This window comes from Bidens hawaiensis, unplaced genomic scaffold (assembly GCF_021521415.1).
Source record: "Bidens hawaiensis isolate Kalapana, Puna unplaced genomic scaffold, B.hawaiensis_p1.1 tig00002525_1, whole genome shotgun sequence".
Taxonomy (NCBI): domain Eukaryota; kingdom Viridiplantae; phylum Streptophyta; class Magnoliopsida; order Asterales; family Asteraceae; genus Bidens; species Bidens hawaiensis.
In genome coordinates, this window is record NW_027491138.1 from 2,343,353 (window position 1) to 2,363,732 (window position 20,380).

Here is a 20,380-nt window from a genome sequence, read left to right on the forward strand (position 1 = left end):
AAGTTTTGAACGATGTTTTGTGTTTTTTTTTCTGCTGTGAAAATACAAGTTTACCCCTCATTTTAATGGGGCTGTTAACAAAAGTTTAACGCCAGGGACTCATACAGTTCGTTTTTTAAACCATATGGACTCAACAAGTCCATTTTTTTTCGAGGGACTCAATGTGTCCCTGCTCTTAAACCACAGGAACGCAAACAGTAATTTTCTCTTTCATCTATTATTTTCAAACATTTGGCCGGTCATACATCTTTTTGTTCTTAGAACTCTTTCTATTTTCAAAAATAATTCATAAAACTCAAGAAGAAACACCAAACGAGTACGAATAGCTAACTATCAAATCAACAAGTTACAAATCTCTGGTCACAAAATGACACTAAAAGCTATCATTCATTCTTCACTGTTGCAAACCATGTAGCTTTCTTTCTACTATACACATTACACGCAAGATGTTAGAACTTACAACAAGCTTCCAGCTCTACGTTAACAGTCACTAATCGCGTGTCAAACCCAAATCCAGTGGTTCATCTAGCCATAGCTCAACCGCGGCTCCAAATACCTCAAGCTTTGGCGTCTAGGAATACTGATCTCACACGCGTTCACCCTTGCAGCAAACCGAAGAGAACAAAGTGACTCGTTGACTGAAGATGGCTCAGGAGAAATGTTGACCACCATTAACGTCTTTGAATCACCACCTAAGCAAGGCTGGTTTTGGCCATCGAAGAAAATTAGCATTCAGCAAGTTACTTGTGTCACAAGTTATTATTTAATAGAAGATACCTGAAGAAGATATGTGAGCTTTGAGTTTCTAAAAGGTATATGTTCTTCCTTCTTTCCTAAAGCAAATATAACATCACTTAATGATGATAAACTCTTGTTGATCGCCTGATATTTTAATCACAATAAGAGTTGTTAGCAAAACTCTTGTTTTTCTTATTTGAAACAACTGATAAATATAAACATATTAAAATTTGTTGCAACATACTTGAGTTTCTTTAAGCCGATCCCCGGTGGACCCACTTTTGGAAAGACGCTCACTACCAGCAAGATCTATAAGGTTGAGAACACCGTGTACGCGTTGTTCCATGTTCTAAAAAGCCAAACCAAGAAGTCAACATCAGCGATTGTATTTAATGAATCATTCGTCAGGATGTTTGCTTATTTAATAAACGAACGAGCAGGAACAAGTTTTCTTGTTCACTTTTATTAAACGAACAAACATTTTATCTAATTTACCTCATTAACACCCGATATCCGCAAAGTGAATACAAAGTGACTTCTTGAAGACTGCTCGTTCATTTGAGTCTTACCGACAGACCTAAATTCAAAAAATAAAATTATAAACATTTCATCATCGATATTCTTGAACAAATTTACATTTTTTCCTAAAGATAGAAATGGTCAAACCTGCTTTGACCGGCACGATTTAGCAAAAACGAGACTTCTTTACTGCTACGAACATCAACAATGGTCAAATCTGAAACATGTGTGTTGCCATTTGAATCATGTTTGATTGCATATTGTTGCTTATTGCCACTTTCTGTACCACAAGATTTGTTTGGTGACAACAAATCGCGTATTGTTTCATTGTATATTTCCAACATTGAGACCTGCATTTCAATTGTAAGATCATAGCTCAAAAACTTGTTCTACTTGATTTGAAAAAGAACATGTCATAAAATATGAAATTTCAATTTGCAAACCTGCATTTCATACTTCCAGCCTTGATCTTTAAGCTTTTGTCGGGCCTCAAATATCTGTTCTAAAGAACGCGGTATGAGTCCTTTATCATCATAGCTTCCGGGTGTACCCATCATTGTATGTGTTTTACCAGATCCTGTTTGACCATTACGCAAAGATGCAAACCTACACAAGTAATTAAGTTTGACTTTTAAGTTCAAAGATGCCACTTTTTAATTTTAGAATAAAATATGGTAGAATAGGTTGGTATTATAGTTTTTGAAAACTTGAAAAAACTGAAACCAAACTGACATTTCGGTTTTTACAAAAACATAAAACCAAACGGTCGGTTTTTGTTTTGAGTTCGGTTATTTCGGTTTCTTGGAGATCGAGTCATTTTGGGTCGGGTCTATTTGATAGTGAGTAAAATATTAAAAAAGTAGCCAACAATGAAACAGGTTAAAAGGGTCAAAAGTATTCTACGGTGTATATAAATGCTTGCAATGACCTAAATCTTTTTATTTGATCGAATATTAATAATTCATTTAATTCATCCTTTTTAATCATATTCAGCAATCAGCACATTAATTATTTACAAAATTCAAGAAATGGCCAATAACCATAAGTGTGAATTATCAAAATAAAATTTTTAACAATAGCCAAAATTTAAACTTTAAAGGGTACCTAATAACTAAATTTTGGAATGCAATCATGAAGATAAAAATACGTTTAACCACAATGAGATAATATAAATATCACCTTATAACCATCAAGCGCACTCTGTACAAGTTGTGATATCTCAACAAACACCTCTTCTTGTGATGATTGAGGGGTAAACACCTTGTCAAACATAAAAGGGTGACTTTGGCCTGGTCAACACAGTAGTCATAATAAGAGTCAAACTACACATCAACTAAAACGTCAGCTTCAAAGGTTTAACCAAGATAAAATATACCATGTTGCACCAGTTCAATGCCTCGACCAATAGCTTCGGTTGTTGTGGGAAAAGAAACCGTCTTTGTTTCATTTTCCACTCCATCATCTAACAGAAGGGGTCGCACCCTGCAGAAAACTCGAATATTTCCTTTTAATTCCTGTCACAAAAATATTTCATTTGTATGAGATGTAAAACATGAAATAATAATCGTACCATATGTTTATAAAGCAGAAAACTAGAGATGCCAATTTCAGCCCGTTCAATTATTTAATAAAAGGATAAAACCATGAAATTATAAACAATTTCAATCTTGTTCCAATAGTCACTCATACTTTTTTGAGTTATTTAAACAATAAAAACCACTCAAAGTTTCATTGTTGTTTCATTGTTGTTTCATTATTGTGCAATTCTTTAATACATGTTAGAAAATTTGAAATTTGCTTACATAGAAAATATATGAAACTTGGTGGATATTTTTTTCAAGTTGACTTAAAATGGAACAATTATTGAACTTGATTATTATTTAATGATCTTTTTTCCTTCACTATTACCTCCTGCTTTTAGGTTAAATTTGAAAAAATAAATAATAATAATAGTAGTAATAATAATAATAATAATCACTACACAGTCACCAAGATTCATATATGTTCCATTTAGGTAATTAATTCCAAAACAATTTCACATTATAAAAAAGCTTAACAAGGGAGCAATAATGAAACTTTCAGAAAAAAAAGTATTGAGTAACTTTAGTGTAATACTAAAGAAACTTGGTTACTATCGGGTTAAGTATTCCATAAAAACAAAATAAAACAAGTCAAATAAGTACCAATATTGTATTATGCATCTTTTTCCTTAAAGCTTCTCCTTTAATAACTTTAGATTCTGCCTCTGCCAAACGCATTTGTAACTCCATATTAGCTTTCTTCTGTTCTTCATATCCTGTTCTTGTCTCAACTGATGATAGATCCGATACCTACAACAGCAAATATCAAATATTAATCTAGATTCAGATCAAAAAATGTAAATAACAAAAGTGTTCTTAAAATCCAAATTATACCTCCAATTGCTTCTCTGCAATAGCAAGTTCCTCCTCCAATCTTTTTATCGTGTCGATTTGTAAAGCACATGTGGCCTAATAAAAATAATAATAAATTTGATCCAATCATTTGTAAATGTGAGTAAAATAAAGAAAAAATAAAATTACTAATATAAACATAAATAACATAGCAATTATTTATGAAAAAATGAAAAAAGGTATATAATTAGCGCATAAAACCTGATAAGTTACTAATCATTCATGAAGATAAAGTGTATATTTATTAAAGCATAAAACCACATAAATTACTAATTGAAATAATATTACTTACATAAAAAACATAAACATAATAACAATTTGTGAAAACTTGAAAAAAAGTGTTCATATAACGCATAAAACATCATAAATTACTACTAAAATTATATAATTTTAACAACCATATTAATATTTATGAGAACTTGAAAAAATGTGTCTCAGTGACAACCCAGTCCAACCCAGTTTGACCCATGACCTGATCCGTTTTGCAACCTCCAGCTACACAAAAGAAATAAGCGAGTGTCTATTAACCTCGAGCTCAATTGATCTTGTTTTTAGGCTGCTCAATTCAGCTGCAGATTTTCCTGTACATTCTTTATATTCCACCACTTCGGCTGTTAAATCTTGAACGAGTGACACTTGTCGATCACGATCTTCTCTCACTTGATGCAAATCTCCTCTCAAACATCCAACTTCATTAGCTAAAGCATCTTTTATCTTTAACGATTCTTCTAAGCTCGCCTACATAAACTCAAATTTCAGTAAATAATCATTAAAGTAACAAAACTTGAGCACGAACTTGAAAAACTAACCTTGGTAGAAACCAACTGATCCTGTTGAGACTCATGGTACCCGCGCAAGTCGCTTAAATTCTCCATTAAGGCGGCTTTTTCACGCTCGACTTTATTAAGGGCCTCGCTCGTTTGATTAAGCTCGGATTGAAGCTTGCTGTTGTATTGTTGTAAGCTCGCGTTGTATTCTTGTAATCTCTTGTACATATCATTGAGTGATATCACCTGGGAAATTAATAAAATGTTACATTTTGTTAACTTTATAGAAAAAAATAAATAAGAAACCAGATATCAAAATGATAAACCTTCTGATTTGAGGTTTCATTTTCTCTTAGGGATTTTTCAAGATCTTCTTTGAGGGATGCTTGTGATCTTTCGGCTATCACTCTAGCATCCTTTTCTACCATTAATGATTCAATTGCAGCCTGAAATCAAGTTCAAACTATTAATAATCACCAACCAGACACTAGATTTTGTAAATTTCGATCCGGATTCGAATCGTACCAATTTTTCAGCTTCTTCTTTTGTGAACTTCTCTTGTAAAGCGGCGTAATTTGTTCGTAATTCTTCGATTATCGAGTTCAGTTCTTCTTCCTTTGCATTCATTAGTTTTTCTACAAACCAACAATTCAAATTAACGCATAAATCAAATTATTAAATTAACACATTAATCAAATTATTAAATTATTACTATTAACTTATTAAATCCAAACATACCCATTTCATTGGATTTCTTTTCTGCAGATTCAAACAGCTTCTTAAGCTTCTCATGTTCAAAAGTAATCTCTCCTTCAAATTCTTGAAACCACTTAACACACATTCTAAGCTTTTTAATATAATCCATCATTATTTCGGATTTTTCCTAAAAACCCACCAAAAAAAAATCATCAATATTCATCATATATACTTTAAAAAAAAAAAAAAAAACCTTAAGATTGAATTTATCTTTGGTACGGATCTTGGTATTCAAGAGGGCATCAACTTCTTCCCTAGTAAACTCCATGGGTCCTCCACAATCCGACCCGGCAATGCTACCGGGTCCGGAGCGCATGCTGGGATCTTGACCGCCATTAACGACCCGGAAGGCTTGGCGCGGTGTAATCGGTGTTCTGCTGCTGCCGTTAGCTGTTCCCACCATCCTTTTCAGATCTTTAACATCAAAAACCCACAAAATATTAATTGCTTAGATCTTCTTTCTTGAAATTATTATTATTAATTTCAATTCAAGAGAAGTGTAAAATGTACAAATGGGCGAGACAGACAGAGAAAAGGGTTTTTGCTTGCAGTGTTGTTGTCGAGGTGGGTCCGTGAATTGGAATCAAAGCGAGCTATCATCGGTGTGCAATCACAGCCGTTGCTTTTTATTATTATGTTGCAGGAGAGAGTGTGATGCAGCTGATCAGGAGATATATTGGCTTTTTCTCTTTTATTTATTACCAAACGATCTCCTTAGATTACTCTCAAAAGATTTAAAATTTATTTTATCTAAATTTGAAATTTTCTTTTGTATCTATGTTGTTTTCAAGTTAAAATCAAATGTTTAAATTCTAAAAATCGTAAGTCCGTTACATATACACATTTCTATAATTACATTAAAAACACTATATTTCTCTCTTCTATTTGATTAAATAATATTTTTTTATACATTTATCATTATAGTTACTATCTTTTTTACTCACAACCGATTTCAACAAATATTTATATACACGGGTAAACAAATTTTCCCTAAATTTACACAAAAAAAAAATCACTAATTTTTCTCTCTCTTCCACCTACAACCACTCTTTACGCTATCCTATAATTTACAAAATCATCTTACAAAAATTTAGAATATGGGTTGGGAATGCTTTTAGAGGGCCTTCGACGACGAGTAGTGGATATTTGTTTAGATTTAGTTTTCTATAAACATGAAAAGAATCACAAAAAGTTAACTTAAGAGTATTATCAGCCCATTTCCTTAAAATATGTGAGAAGGATTGGTAAATTATATGGTATGATTGTGAGTGGAGAAGAGAGAAAATGTTACAGGGGAAAGTTAAATTTGGGGTTTCACTGTTCATACCGTATAATCTTTTAACTTAAGAGTATTATCAGCCCATTTCCTTAAAATATGTGAGAAGGATTGGTAAATTATATGGTATGATTGTGAGTGGAGAAGAGAGAAAATGTTACAGGGGAAAGTTAAATTTGGGGTTTCACTGTTCATACCGTATAATCTTTTAATATTTTCTAAAAGTGGTTGTGAGTGGAGGAAAGAGAAAAGATAGTGATAAAGGTATAAAAAGTGTTATTTAATTAAACATGAGAAAGAAAAAACGTGATTTTTAGGGTAATTATATGACATATATGGATATAGGGTTGGGAATGCTCTAAGTTTGCAAAGTGAGCGTATAAGATTGTCTTTTGGTGGGCTTTGGCTACTCGGCGCAGTCTGCAATTGTGAGCGTATAAGATTGTCTTTTGCTATTGGATTACTCCAGGTATCCTGACTTTATTCGTTGGTCGGTTGTTAAAAAATATCACAAACATATATTAGTTTAGTAAAGTGAAATTTTAAAAATTGAATTTTGAACTTTTACTGTCTTAAGATGGTGTTAGGTGGTGTGGTGGCATAGACTGTTTCCTGGTTTGAAAAGTCGCAAGGTACATTGAGTGATGAGCTTTTTGTGGTTCTTTTGAATAGTTTAACTTGTCTCTTTCCAATCAATTAACAATCAAATAAAGTTTTTTTTTTGTGTATTATATTTTGAAAAATATTTTTTATTACCAAATCTTAAATATATATAAATAAAACATTTAAAAACTCTTTGGTTGCTTCTTGCATCCTCCCAAACCATCAAATTACTTATTTGTGTAAATGAAAGTTTCTCATGCATTTAACCTGAATTTACGGTATGTGTATCACCAAACCCAGATAGCCTTTAAACAGATATATAACATATCATTAAATTAAAAATTAATATCACCAAATATTTGATATGAAAATCCTATAAAATATGAATATACTAAAAAACTAATACCCGATTTTTTTTAAAAAATACTATTTATAATTAAGAAACAATTTATAGTAAAAATTTAGTGGGTCATGGGTTCACCAAACCCAGATAGCTTTTAAACCATGTTATAACATCTCATTTATTTGTGGAACTCTTTCATCATTAAACCCTAAGTATATCATTAACTTCCTTGCAATAAATAAAATAAAAATTATATATAAATATTATAAACGAATAATATAAAACAAACCCTGTAATACGAGAAATAAAAGCTAGTATATTATACATTTAAGTTCTAAACCTTTCCTAATAGCAGGATCACGAGGTAAACATTTTAAAAATTTTATGATGTGTAACTAGATTAGCGTGGCATAAAATCAACTTCATTCATTTCATTATTATATTCAATTTTGTTTTTCGTCTTTCTCGTAAAAATATGTCATCAAGAACCATTTCAAAAGTTTTTAAAGTGGTTTAGAAAATGAAAAATGTATAAAAGGTTTTCTTATTTGAAGTTTTAGTTTTTGCTACAAGGGAAGGAAAAGAGAAAATTTTTAAAAATGAAAAATAATAATTTGGTTGACAACTACTAATAAGAAAAGGTAAACCAATTAATTAAAGGAACATTTGAATTTTCCTTGTATCAATTAGCACATGAATTGATAGCGGTAACATGATACATTGATTATGGATGACTATTAGTCGATGTTTGCATTAGTTAAAACAAAATTTCCTCTTTTTAGAAGTACTCTTATCTTCATAGAAATTTGTATATATAACTTATTTAAAAAAAATAATCATTCTTTTTTGAATAAATAATGGATTTATTTTTTTGAATATTAATGCTCTAAAGTTACAATTTAACAACAAATCACTATAAAGTGATTAAGTTTAAACTATAAAACACGTATTTTAAACTATTATAAAAAAATCAAATGTCTTAATTTTCAAAGGATGATTAAGGTGTGAAGATCATGTGATGTAGATTATTATAATGTGATGTTAAATTATTCAAATATTTATTTTCTAGAATTGGGTTGTAGATTTGGGTGGTTTTTAAAATATTTTGAAGAGGAATCTGGCGGTACTATTGAAAACGATTAGGAGTAAGATAATCACTGTCAAGCACACACCCCTATGAATTAAGAAACTACAAAATAGGCCCCTGGCCTTTACGGTTGGCCCAAAACCTGACTTCTCAATTTGCACACTATCTAATTTAGGACCAATTGTCGGCTACCACTTTATTCTTTTGTTTCTTTTAATGTGGCCAAACACATTGGCAATGGTACATGTCTAATACGAGTATCTAATTAGGTTCTTTTTATCAACAAAAAGGAAAGAACATCTAGTACTCTACCCGTCTACCATCATCCGTGGTGGGATCTTCATCGACTTCCATGGACTTAGGTAACACTATGTCGGGCCCAGAGGGGGGCAAAATGAAGCACAATACTAGTTTTCATGGCACAAGTCAAGGAACGGATACACATGTATCGTAGCATGAAAAATGCCCCAACTCGAGTTTCACATTTTAATTATTTATATATGAATAAGAAAAAAAATGAAAGATGTCAATTGTGTGATTTTAGTAGGAAAGACAACATTAAAGAAAATAAAATCATCATTACTTTATATTAATACCTGTTATTTTCATGTGGTATGACATATGGGAGCCTTTTTTCTTACACTTATATAGAGTACTAAAAAAACAAATAGTTGCCTAAAAAATCATTTGCTTAGATTTGCTACAACCACATTTTTTATAAGGTGTACTTGTTAATATTTTGCGAAAAAATTCGTAGCAAAATTGTTAACTTAAATATTTAACTAAATTTCAATAAATCTGTAGCATATTCAAATAAAAAATATTTAAAAAGTAATAAGAAAAACAATTAATAAAATTCGTAGCAAAATCAAGATCAATTACAACTATTTTCACTAAGTTTATTTCTTACCGACTCATAAATCATGAGCACATTCTATCTAGTAGTTTCCGACTGGAGATAGCATGCTACGGGCATGTTTGGGATTGAGTTTGAAAACTGCTTATTGACCTATTGATTTTTTTAAAAAGTCATTTTGAAAAATCAGGATTTGAGGTTTTTAGAAAACTGTTTTTAACTATTTCAAAAGACTAAAATAAAAAAGATTTTTTTAATTACCAAACACTTTTTAACCTATTAGCTTTTTGAAAATACCAATAAATCAATAAGTTGTTTTCAAACTCAATCTCAAACATAAATACCAATTTTAAGTACAACCGACTTAACAATACAATGCTTTTATGGTTTTGGACATATAAATCTAATCTTTATATTTAAGTACGGTCTCCAAAATATCATTGACACATAGCATGTTCCATGTTGGGTCAGTTGTCGTCTTTTAAAATATGACATGGATTGTTGATTCAATAAGAACGACAAGATTTGGAACCAAAATATGCAACTTTTAGTATTTTTAAACTAAAGTTCTTTTAAAAGTATGATTTAAATTTAACATTGGCAAAACAAGCCCAAATCATATGTAAATTGTTTTTTATAACCATGATAATATGTTACCTAAAAAACGGACCTTTTAATACATTTCTAATCAGCATTATTAGGTAAATTGCATTTTATGCTGGATACGTGGGTTTTGAATTAGTTATGATAAGAAATAAGTGATGATAAAAATCAAGCATTAGACCTCCACTATCGAATATTCAAGTTCTTACCACTATGCCACTATTTAAAAGTTCAATCTCTTCTGCAAAGTACCTTTTACTTAAACCGTGCATTATGCATTTAATTTATCCTCGTTGGACTTTGTTGGCGTAAAAATGACCCAATGAGTGAGACATGGCTTTGTTGACAAGCATTCTCAAATGCTTTTTCATATCCTACAACTGTAGTCTATACGAGCATAAAGATCCTCACCACTCACCCCCTAACTATTTCTAGAATCATTCCATGTATCATCCATAAATCATAGTTTTTATGATTTCCTTAAAAAGATATCCGTTTAATCTCTCTTTTGTTTGTTCTTCAAAGTTAAATCATTTTATAATACAGAGAATATATCATAAAATAGTAATCAGCTTTCAAAAGTGTTTCAATTAAGTTACTCATGCATATTAGTCACTAAATCTGCAAATCAAGTCTCGCCGATTTTTTTGTGCATCAAGAAAGAAATGGAGGATAAAGTGTGGGGGGTCGGAATTTGCAATATATATAGTTAAATTTAAAAACTTAAAAAAGCATTAATTATATTAAAATTTAAAATTAGAAAATAAAATCCATATAGCCACTCAGCGTCAACTTAAAAAAAAGATAAAAAGATTTTCGAATTTGAACAAAAAAGAAAAAGGCTAAAAAAAACATGTTAAAACATTTAATTTAATAAAATATGAAAATTGAGTAACTTAATTGAATACTTTTTAAAGTTAATTGACTAAATTGGAACAGTTTTGAAACTTGGTTGCTATTTTATGAAGTTGCCCCTTTTATATATTATTAAAAAAAACTGGTGATGACTTGAATAAATAAAAACATAAATATAGATGATTTTACCGATTATAAATGTCATCCCATGTCACATCTCGACCAAAAGCGGCGGAACATGTCGGAGCGTGACATATTGATTGGATAGTATCTCAAAAGACATTAATTAAAGCGACAATAATTATTTAATTTCATTAACATTAAACAAGTACACAATTATAATAATCGAATCATATACATATTTTGAATAAATACTCTAAGGCCAACTAACTATCTTTAATCTGATTACATCAGATACTTGAACCTGTAGCATGCATAAAAATAGAGTTTGTCAACACGAATGTTGGTGAGAATACAAAAGTTTTGTTTTATACATAGATAAGTAAATCACAATTCATATGTAAATAGTGAGCAGTACATTTCTTATGAAAATGTAAACAACCAAATAGATGTGGATCCGTTCCTATTAATACAAAATCAATGTATTTTGGCAAATGTATGATCATACTAGATGGGAATAGATGAGGATGAGATACCAACCACCAAATATAAAATAAACATTTAAGCACATAAAGCACAATCATATAGCATGCAATAATCACACATAAATATATATTGAATTGTGTTTTGAATAGATGTGACAATAAAACATAAGTAAATGTGAATAAGGTATACATGCTACCTCAAAAATATAAAAAGGGGTATGTAAACTCACATGAATTAAGGAGTTCGATAACGAGTTGACGATTAAGTGAATTGATCGGTCACGCGAGTAACTTCTAACAATTTGTCATAATATTTACTGTATAAACAAAATTAAATATCTAATTGAAATAAACGAACTATACGCGGTAAAATGGGATTTATAATGGACTTGAAATTGATAAAGTGTTGAATATATTTTATGTTAACTTATAAAATTGAATTGGAATCGCAATCAATTTTTATATTTTTACAAGTTTCTTTTTAAATAACAAATGAATAAAAGACCAAATATTGTATATGTATCTATTTATATTAAATCATCTATATAATAAGCGAACACCTGTGTTGAAAGATTAGTGGTGATTAGTTCTTTAAACGAGTAAAAATTATATTAGGCTTTTAAATTGAGAAAATATAAATATATAACTATATATAAAATTGTATATTTATATATACATGTAGAAAAAGTTAATCGATAATTTATTTTGAAAGTTTAATGGAGTTCGGTTCGATAAACGAGTAGAAAATATAGTTTTTAAAATAATTATATTATAGAAACATAAAATAAAAGGTATTAATTAACAACATAAAAGAAGAGAAACAAAATAAAATTAAAAAAAAATCGGGTCAGGGGCAGTTCGAACCCGCACCTAGGGCTGTCACTTTTACCCGAAGCAAGAAACCCAACCCAAAAAAACCCGTACCCGAACCCAAACTAACCCGAACCAAAGAACCCAAACCCGAAAAAAAATTAACCCGAACCTGAACCGAAGTAATTTGGGTTGGTTCTCAGGTTTGATTTATAAGTTTCGGTTCAACCCGAAAAAACCCGAATAAAGAAGTTTAATATATTTTTAGATATATTAAGCAAAGTCTTAGCCACTAAAGCTATCATAATCTAGATCTAATCGATTGTTGTCATTCTAACTATTATGGATCTATTGTTTATCATTAATTTAAGTTTTCTGTTTATTACTAATGGCAACCGAAATCGAACAACCAAATCACGCCCGATTGAATACGATTAAGGCTCGAGTTAATTTTTCTCTTGTTTTGAATTGTTTTATCAAGTTATGTTGGTTTGTTTTTTGATTATTTGTGTTATAATCAAAGAATAATATGTTGTTTTAATTTCAGCATTTTAGTTTTTAATTATTTTTTTTTTGTGTTTTTTTTCTTCTTTTGTTTGTTTGTTTTCTAGGATACTCGAAACCCGATTAATCAAACCCGAAAAAACCAGAAACCGAATTACCCGAATCCGAAAAACCCGTGAGAGATTTGGGTTGGGTTTCGGGTCAAGATTTAAAACTTTGAAACCCGAAGAACCCGACTTGAAAAACCCGAAACCCAAAAAACGAACCTAAAGAACACCCCTACCCACACCCTGGCCGGTTTTCAAGCATCAAAAGGCTGGTGCTTTCACTTGTGAATGAAAACTATTGGTAAAATATATATATATATATATATATATATATATATATATATATATATATATAGACAACAAGAACAGATACCCCAAATTCAAAGTTAAACCCTAGATGATCTAAATCAGTTTAATTGTTCAGTGTTGATTAAAATTGTTTTGGGGTTATTATTAATTGATCAAAAGCGAAACCACATACATGTTTCGATTACTTGTAATGATAACGGGTTAAGGGTGAATGGCTAATTAGGGTTTCGGCTCAAACTCAAGATTAAAACTAGTCTTGTCGGCTTCGTAGATTGAAATTAGGTTAGAGCTTTGATTTGCGCTGGTGAAAGGAGTGTGTGGACAAGTTTAATTGCATTATAGTTGTGTATTTATAGAGATTAGAGATTAGGGTAGGTTCGGTCCAAGTTAATGCAAAAACAATCAGTTATGGTATCGTTTGCTGTCAATTAACCATACTAGGCATGCAATCGCGTTGTTTATGGGTTAAATAAGTTGTCAATTCCAGATTTTTCGGGTCAAAAACGAATTTGGAGGTGTGATTTAGAGTGTTGGTGACGGGAGGGAAAAAGAAAGGAGGGAAACAAGAATTGGATAGTATTTGCAGTTTAGTCATTGGTCTTTAGTTATGGGTACAAAAGTTGGTAAAAGGTTAGTTAGGGGATCATTATTGCAATATGCACATAGTTATTATCAATTTATAAATATATAATTATAATAATTACGAAATTCGAAAACGAATTCGGGTCGGGTAAATGTTACAAATATGAGAAAAAAAACAAATGTTACACCAAAGACCGAAACCACGATTAATGCATGTGGGTTGAGATGTGATTAAGACATCTAGATACAAGGATGTCAACTAACAAATAAACATAGATTGTACATGTGATTTTCAAAAGACCGACTTGACAGAACAATGAATTAATCAACAACATACAAACCGGCACCTCTTGCTGGGCAACACCTTACACCCTTGATGGTTTTCTATGACCTTGCCAGTTGTCACACTTATTATCTCCAACACTACGAGTACATGACGTGGTATGAAATTTGACACAGTGACTATTGTCTTCACATATATCATAAAATCACGAATTTCCTCAATGTTCCTTACAAAGGTATTAATAATTAGATACTCGATTCCATTGATGATGTAATCTCAAAAGGTAAAAAAACAAGTGTAAAGATTAATCCCCCAGTAAGCTGAATGGGTCTGAATATCATCAAGGGATTGTACAACTCCACTACCTACAAGATGAATCGATCAAAAAACACGTCTGCAACACTCTCGTTGGTGGATCATCAACAATGACGAGTATTGCAATATGATTTAACACCACACATTTACGTCTCCTAATGAACAATATATATCACAGTTGCACCCCACCATACGTAATGGTCAATTTATCAAATATCCTTGTCTTTTAAAGTTCTAGAAGTTCGAAAAAGGAGTGGGTCATCCTTCCAACAACACTATATTGCTAACAATCCTATTTTTTTTTTATCTTATTGGCAATTTCTTATCACAAATGGAAGGATTAAGCACAATATCAACACAAGAAACGTACTTGAAATAATCTCATTCATGAGAAGGTTATTAGTAAGGTACTCTAGCAACTTTGGAGACCATTTCCGGTCTATCAAAAATACTTTTCTTACCACAAAGGAAAGGGTAAAACATAATAACACAAAAAATGTATTTATTTTAAACCCAAACACTTACTATAATAAAATACTTGTAACTTCTTTTCTTTTGTAAAAAAATGAAGGACCTTCTTTGTAAATGATCATATCAAAGAAGTTCAAGTATTTAATTATAGTCCAGTAATTAGGTTGAAAGAAAAGTGTATTAAATTTATTGTTTTCAAATTTTACTTCCAAATTTGCACATTCAAATATTTGCATTCAAAATCTTAGCTTAATACATAAAACTTATCTTAAATTTGAATAACCTTTAGTTATTTAAGTTTTTGGGATGTTACAAGTATGATGTTCGTGTTTTTCATGAATACGCTAGATTTACATATATGTAGTTCCAGTATGTTCATTATGTTTTTCGTCATTACACATGCATGTAAATCGAAAGATTGCACATATGTAACAGAGTTACGTGCATGTAAATTGTTAAGGTACATACATGTAACAACATAGATGAAATACAACCACATATCTTGTTCTTCGTGCTTATTATATTATGTGTTTCGTAGTGTTGGTGTTTATTGTGTTATTCGTATTCTCCTGTTAAGTGCATAACTAAGATATTTTTTAAGAACTAGTTGTGGTGACGAAAACTAATGATTTCTAGGTAATCAAACGAACGATTTGAATGAAAATGAATACGTATAACATAGAGAAAATATAGAAAGTGATTGTGCACAAATAACTTCGTAAGATAGATGGTGTGCAACATTACATATATACCCCTAAAACAATGAATAATTATAGATTAGATGATTGATTGATACTGGTTTTATTTGCTTTCTCATAACTTTATGGTTTTCTCATCGTTTTTTTCTCTACATGTATACATATAATTTTCTCTACACATATACACACACATATTGTGTATGTGTGTAAGTATGAGAGGGATATTTTAAGAACCTTTTGAATTATAAGAACTTTAAGAACTAAATATGGACCGCATATTTAATTAAGTATTTGATTTGTGGTTGTTAATTAAACCACAATAAAAAAAATCATGAAGGAGAGAAAAACAATAATATTAAATAATAAAGGAATCTTTAAGTAAAAATGCAAACAAGAAAAGACAAAGCATAAATCATATTTTATTCCATTCATTGTTTTTTAATATTTTTATTTTTAACCATATCAATTTTTTAATAATAAAAACTGATTTTTTAAACCAAATACGATTTTTTATAATATACAAGTGACAATTGTACACCTAAAAATAAAATTTCAATAAAATTTGTTGTTTTTTTTCTATAACAACTAATTTTACAAAAAACGAATTTTGAATATAAACCAACAAGTATCTATGTGTAATAGTATCTTACTTAACCATTGTCTTTTTCAATATTCATATTAATAAAATCTATAAAATCATCAGTTTATTTTTTCATATAGAATTACATAGACAAAAACATAATTTACCCAAACTACAGAAATTAACCAGATACACAAATTAAAAAAACTATACAAATACATAAATTACCTCAAGTATACAAGCTACACAATATATGAAAGGACATAAGCTACTGAAATTGTATCTACACCAATTACACAAATTACTCAAAATTACATTAATTACATAAATTATCAATTACATATATTACACAAGGTGCATAAATTAAACGACACAAAATACATACATAAAATACATAAATTACACATGTTACATAAATATCATTGATTTTTTAAGTTTAATGTTTTTTATGTGTTACTTAAAACCATAATTTAACAAATATACGACTTTATAAAATTCTAAAAATAAATATGAAAATGGTGGTCATGTTAAATTCATTCTACTTGTCGACTCTTTCTATTTTGTTAACCATGCGAGTACACGAGCTTGCTCAACATTATGAAAAAATTGAAAATTTTTATTTTAACATGTTGAGTCTCCTTAACTTTCTTATTTGATTAGGGCTAAATAAAAAAGTATTAATAGAAATACATGATAATAGAATAATAGATAGAAATTATATGAACTTTTTTTTTATAAATTATAAGAAGGTTAAAAAGTAATAATGAATAATAAGAGTGTTAGATTTAATTACAGTAGAAAGTGTGATGTATAAAAGACCATATTACCCATTTATTATTATAGTGAATGTATGATGTGGTTAAATCTGGTTTAAAAAATTGGTTCTTTAAGTTTTTAAAAATCAAATGGTTACCAAATGAAATCATTCATATATATATATAGGGGGAGAGAACTCCTCTTAAAGAGAGAACTAGAGAACTAATAAAAATTATTTTTAACTTTTTTTAAAAAAATATTTTGCTATTTTTTTTCTTTCCTCTTTCTAATAAGATGATATTGTTCCTAAAAAAAACCCGTTGATGTAGTGCATATGTGCACTAATGTGTATTGCATGTATATAATAGTGTTTTGTTGCATATAATACAACACAATTACATTATACAATACACACTATTGAGTATATGCAAATACAAACACAAACACAAATAATTGTACTCAAAACAAACTATCCCATATACGTAATACAACACTAATGCACATATGCACTGTATTGTTTTTTTTTTTTGGTATTTTTGTATATAATATAACAGTATTGCACTAATACAATACAAAAAATTGTATATATGCTATTCAACATTATTGCACATATCAAAATACACACTAGTGCACATATGCAATAAAAAAAGTCGATGTATTGCATATGTGCACTACAACGAGTTTTTTTTTATTTTTCGAGTGAATGGTAACAAAATATAAGAATAATGGCAAAAACGGAAATTTAAAAATATTTTTTTAATTAAATTAAAAATATTTATTTATTAGTTCTCTAGTTCTCTCTCTCTCTCTCTATATATATATATAATATATATATATATAGGAGAAGTATAGTTTGAAAACCCTCTTGAGTTGAGAAAACCCTATGTAACATCGTTTTTTTTGTTACATGTAATATATGTTGTTACATTTAATACAAAACATCGAAAACATACAAAAGAATGTTTTGCTATTTTTTTTACATTTTTTTTAGTAATTTTTATATATGTTTTCAGGATAGAGAAAATGTAAATAATCTTTTACATTTTTTATTAACTTTAATTGTGGATCACAAGATTTAATTTTTAATTAAAAACATATGGTTGAGAATGAGTTTCTAGAGTTTTCACAACTCAAGTGGGTTTTTATTCTAATCTAAACCTCTCTCTCTCTATATACATACATACATATATATATAAAATGTTAACACAAATATAATTTTTTCTCTATCTTAAAAACATATAAAAAAATTAGTAAAAAATGTTAAAAAATAGCAAAATCAATTTTTTTTAATGTTTCGATGTTTTGTATTAAATGTTACAACATATATTACATGTAACCCAAAAAAAAAACGATGTTACATAGGGTTTTCACAACTCAAGTGGGTTTTCATTCTATACTTTGCTTTTATATATATATATATATATATATATATATATATATATATATATATAGCGTTCAACAAGGGCACACCCACATTATGTGGATCAGGGTCCCGGGAATGTTTTTTCAAAAATTTTGTTGAGATAGTATGATAAGTTTTTTAAAGGACTCCGGAAGAACAAATAGATGGAATCGTTGTATCAATAGTTCAATACTAAGGTTGGTATGATGGTAAATCCCTTACCTTCCAACTAACTGGTCACATGTCAAGTCTGACCATGCCCTATTTTCCAAGGTGGTGGTGGTGGTGGTGGTGGTTTTATATTTTTTTCGAATTCCAAATAGCAGGGGTTTAAACTTAAACATATGAATTTGTGACTTCGTTTTATTAAAACATGAATTTTATGGCTAATTATACAAGTATCATTGAAAAAAACAAGTTTGAGAAATTTATTATGATACTGCATTTATTATGTTTCTCATCCCGTCTCAACTTGAATGACGACTGGTCGAAAATTCTAAAGTTTGGTTGTGAAAAATTTGAACACTGAAAAAACAGATCCCATTGGAGAAAAATCCAGAGCCCACCACCAACGTTCATTACATAGCTAATCTAAAATAGAGATCAATTAGTGCATAACAAGTACGTGTATCTATAGTTTTAACTATGAAAGATAAGATCAATGTGTAACTTAATAATTCTACATTTCCTTGTTAGATTATGCCTATTGCCTTAGACCAACACTAAAATAGATTATAAGATGTTTATACTTTTTTTTAAACATAGATGTTTACTACTACTCTTAATTTTATTTTTGCAGCAACTATATATATTCTTATTTAGTTAATGGTGTCTCTGTCGATATCGCCTGCAAGCTGCAATATTAGCGACGTGCTAACAACTTTTTTATGCTATATTTATTTTATATTAGAGTGACGAAATATCATTACTGTAAAAAGAAACAACTAAAAGTAGCATTTTTCTATACAGCCATCACGTCACACCATTTTCAAGTCAAGAAAGACGTGACCAATTTTATCATTTAGTTCTTGACTTCTCGTTTATAAAACTTCATAACATTTTCTTCTCACATTATAATACTTATTCTAGTTGTTTTTAATTTTTTAGCATAACAAATGAACCCTTTTTTATACTTCCATTGCTTGATTGCTATTTGGTATATTAACAGAGAACACCCTTTTATCTTTTGAGGTAAGAAGTTTCCAAAACACTTGACCTATGCCCATGACAAACAAATTACTACTGTTGATAACAATGTCTGGTGGTGATTTTTAATTGTTATAGACGTTCGTAATCTTATCAAGATACAACATATAAGTTTTATATTTCCCAAATATTCTAGACAACTTCATGAATCATGTGAAATTTATTTCATATAAAAAACTAGATAAAAAAACTATCTGAATACGAAATCTTGATTGTATTCGTTTATAAAGTTCAATAATGAGAGTGCAACTTTTTTGTGAAAAGCAATGTCAAGATTGTACATGTAAACCTACCAAAGATTTCTCTATTATATGTTAAAATTTATAAACTGTCACAATATTTAAGTTGAAATGATGCAACTTTTCATGAAAAATATGTGAATTAGCGGTTAAAACCGTAGTCGGTTGCTTAAGTAGGAAATCATTAGGAAAAACTCATTGTATAATTTCAAGTAGTGACTAGTGAGTGGAAGATAAGAAAACTTTATCGTATAATTCAAGTAACGAGTGAAAGAAAAAACTCATTGTATAATTTTAAATAGAAAGTGGAAGATGGACAAACACATCACAATGTTTGATCAATCCATATGGACCCTATCTATATGTTAATTTATATATTTAGTTAAGTAGTAATAAAAAAAAGTTATTTTAATTAGTTGCATCTTTAAAAGTAACTGTAAATACTCTTTATAAAGAAGGTAACGAAATTTAAGATTTCATGAGTCCATAATATTGCACATAAAGGCCCAAGTTACAACTGGTGAACTATTGTAAAAAATCGTTGGAGATGCAGGGTATCGATCCCCGTACCTCTCGCATGCTAAGCGAGCGCTCTACCATCTGAGCTACATCCCCACGGCTGAGTTAAGATGATCGGAAGGAAAATTAAACGGTGGGAACAATATTGCACACAGAGAAGTTAACTTGAAATCGACTCGGTTGTAACTTGTAAACAAGTCGAGTTCAAGATAGCCCCGA

At 29.7% G+C, this 20,380-nt stretch overlaps 1 non-coding gene and 1 pseudogene across 2 annotated transcripts; both read right to left on the reverse strand.

Annotated features, from left to right (window-relative positions):
- Nucleotides 1-329: 329 nt before the first annotated feature.
- Nucleotides 330-5,627, reverse strand: LOC143620008 (kinesin-like protein KIN-14N; annotated as a pseudogene). The gene is made up of 16 exons (XR_013151271.1): nucleotides 5,406-5,627; nucleotides 5,195-5,339; nucleotides 4,982-5,091; nucleotides 4,783-4,902; nucleotides 4,499-4,702; nucleotides 4,218-4,427; nucleotides 3,672-3,746; nucleotides 3,441-3,587; nucleotides 2,633-2,771; nucleotides 2,437-2,546; nucleotides 1,701-1,863; nucleotides 1,405-1,607; nucleotides 1,234-1,315; nucleotides 983-1,087; nucleotides 778-882; nucleotides 330-702 (listed from the first exon to the last, which is right to left on the reverse strand). The product of XR_013151271.1 is annotated as a kinesin-like protein KIN-14N (transcript).
- A 14,557-nt stretch (nucleotides 5,628-20,184) lies between these two features.
- On the reverse strand, nucleotides 20,185-20,257 carry TRNAA-AGC (transfer RNA alanine (anticodon AGC)). The gene has a single exon. It is a non-coding gene; the product is annotated as a tRNA-Ala (tRNA).
- Between the last annotated feature and the right edge of the window lie 123 nt (nucleotides 20,258-20,380).